Below are 3,312 nucleotides of genomic sequence, written 5' to 3' on the forward strand. Positions count from 1 at the left end.
AGGTGATCACGTTCAACCATGAGCACTTGCCTTCTTTCTCTGAGAAAATCTTCTGAAATCAGGTGGGATTCCCTGAGGGAGGCAAGTAGGCAGGTTTAGAATCAGGTAGACTTGCCTCTGCTCCCTGGAACTGCTTTTCACCTGGGTCCTCTTACCCTCCAAGGAGACTTAGGTACCAAAAAAAAGGAGGGGGCAATTACCTGACAATCCAATGGTTAGGACTCCATGCTTTCATTGAGTGTGGGTTCAATCCCTGGTTGGGGAGCTAAGATTCCACAAGGTGCCTGCTGTGGCCAAAAATAAAAGTAAATAAAACTGTAAAAATAAAAAATAAAATATAAGTAAAATCAAAATAAATGAAATAAAAATGTTTATAAATAAAGGAAATAAAATTTAAATACATTTATGTAAAAATTATTTATATATTTATTTATATAAATAAAATAAACAACCACGTCCTACTGTATAGCATAGGGAGCCATATATAGTATCTCGGGATAAATAATGGAAAAGAATATAAAAAAGAATGTATATGTGTATATAACCGAGTCACTGTGCTGCATAGCAGAGATTAACATACTGTAAATCAACTATAAAATTTAAATTTTAAAATGTTTAAAATTAATTATTTAAATTATAAAATTATTATTATTAAAAATAAAATAAATTTTAAAATAAAAGGTAAATTGTTCTTGAATATCTGTAAAACACAAAAACTTGTAATAGTCCCACTATTTTTGATGTCTTCACTCTTAAGCAGTATGAAAAAAAGCAAAGTGATTAAAGAAGCAAATCATACCACCTGGCTTTCACTTATGAAAATGAAAGTAAATCTCTGAATTAGAAAAAGGCAGAAAGTAAAGATATGTTGGTTTTGAAATATAAACAATATAATCTATCTTGAATTAGAAGTGAAAATAAATGCTGCCTGTAATGGGTTTATTATTTTATTTTGGCTATGCTGGGGCTTTTCTCTAGTTGCGGTGCACCGGCTTCTCATTGTTGTGACTTCTCTTGTGGAGCACAGGCTTTAGGGTTCACAGGCTCAGTAGTTGCAGCTCCTGGGCTCTAGAGCACAAGCTTAGGTAGTTGCAGCGTGCGGGCCTTGTTGCCCTGTGGCATGTGGAATCTTCTCGGATCAGGGATCAAACTAGTGTCTCCTGCATTGGCAGGCAGATTCTTTACCACTGAGCAACCAGGGAAGCCCATGTTTTACAAACAAATGATACATAACTGAAGGTGACTCTAATAGAACAGCCTGAATGAGTTTATTCCCAGGGTAAATCAAAGCTGTTAAGATACATATTTTGTTTATTTTTCTGCATTTCAAAAACTCAACAATTCTTGGGTGCAAAGGAACCAGGAAAAGCATGAAGAAATGTTCTAATCATTATCAAAAATTATTAAGAACTACTTAAGTCCTTAGAGGTGTATTTAGTCAACATCCAAAAGAACCACCAAGAGACACATTTGAAAAGTCACTTGTGTGTATGGACTGAAGTGTACTTTTCTTGCAAAGAGCATATGTGTCTATTATCCATGTTATTCTTAGAATAAAGAGTATGGGAAGATAGGAAGCTATCTGTCTCATTCTACTGAATGAGCTTTTGCATCCACCCTGCAAGCAACTGATGCATCGGAAAGCTGTCCTTTCTGGATTGGCAACTCCATGTTTAACACTTCTTCTCTAGGTAATGGTGTGATGCATTTTCCTGGACGTCCACCTGTATCCTAGCTTGACTTCTAAGAAAGTTGTGACTTTAGGTTGCACGTTACAAGGATAGCTAAAGTTAACTTAAGCCATTGGAGAATTTATGAGAAGGGCGCAGAGTCTCTCCTAAGATCTTAGGGCAGAAATGCAGAAAAAACATAGCCAAGCTTCAGAAAGGCCCTGGTGCTTTCTCCATCTCACCACTGAGTTTTTCTGAGTAAGTCTAGTTCACTCTTCTTTCTCAGCAAAGCACCTTTCTGGGCTCTAATATCACAAAGAAGATGAGGTGGGAAAGATGGCTGCCACAGTCACAGTTACAGATGTACAGAAAAAACAGACACCCAATCTCACAAAACTAATGTCTAGCCCTCCTTCTGCACAGCAGGGCTGGATGAGTTACAAGCTGGAACCAAGATGCCTGGGGAAGTACCAACAACCTCAGATATTCAGATGATGCCACTCTGACAGCAGAAAGCCAAGAGGAACTAAAGAGCCTCTTGATGAAAGTGAAAGAGGAGAGTGAAAAACCTGGCTTAAAACTCAACATTCAGAAAACTAAGATCATGGCATCTGGTCCCATCACTTCATGGCAAATAGGTGAGAAGAAAGTGGAAACTGTAACAGATTTTATTTTCTTGGGCTCCAAAATCACTGCAGACAGTGACTGTAGCCGTGAAATTAAAAGACGCTTGCTCCTTGGAAGAAAAGCTATGACAAACCTAGACAGCATATTAAAAAGCAAAGACATCCATGTAGTCAAGGCCATGGTTTTTCCAGTAGTCATGTACGGATATGTGAGTTGGACCATAAAGAAGGCTGAGCACCCAAGAATTGATGCTTTTGAACTGTGGTGCTGGAGAAGACTCTTGAGAGTCCCTTGGACAACAAGGAGATCAAACCAGTGAATCTTAAAGGAGATCAACCCTGTACATTCATTGAAAGGACTGATGTTGAAGGTGAAGCTCCAATACTTTGGCCACCTGAGGTGAAGAGCCAACTCTTTGGAAAAGACCCTGAAGTTGGGAAAGATTGAGGGCAGGAGGTGAAGTGGGGGACAGAGGATGAGATGGTTGGATGGCATCATTGATTCAATGGCCATGAGTTTGATCAAGTTCCAGGAGACAGTGAAGAACACGGAAGCCTGGGGTGCTGCAGTCCATGGGGTCGCAAAGAGTCATATACAACTGAGTGACTGAACAACAACAATGAATAAGAGAATGTGACTTTTAGAAGCAGAACAAAGTTTAAAGAAAATATCCTGAATATAAGAGCCTGCCTCCCTTGCATACAGTAGGTGCCCAGTAAATGCTGTCTCCAGTCCTCAGATATCTGCTTTGAGCTATTGATCTGGCCTTCAGAATGGACCCAATTCTCTCTCCTTCTGGGCCTCAAACTCCCCTTTCTTTCCAGCGAGTAGCAAGCTCACTGTTCCTTGGTTTCCCTCTGCTCAGAAGGAGGGCTTTACAGTTAATATACTGCCGCCTCTGATTGCAGCTTTAAGAGGTGTAACATTTGATAAGCTCCATTTAGCTTGGTTGGGCTGCATTGTTTAAATTATTCAAAGACAGATTGCTGCCCTGCCGTCCCCTCCCCCACCCCAA

The sequence above is a fragment of the Cervus canadensis genome, chromosome 14 (genome assembly GCF_019320065.1).
Source record: "Cervus canadensis isolate Bull #8, Minnesota chromosome 14, ASM1932006v1, whole genome shotgun sequence".
Taxonomy (NCBI): domain Eukaryota; kingdom Metazoa; phylum Chordata; class Mammalia; order Artiodactyla; family Cervidae; genus Cervus; species Cervus canadensis.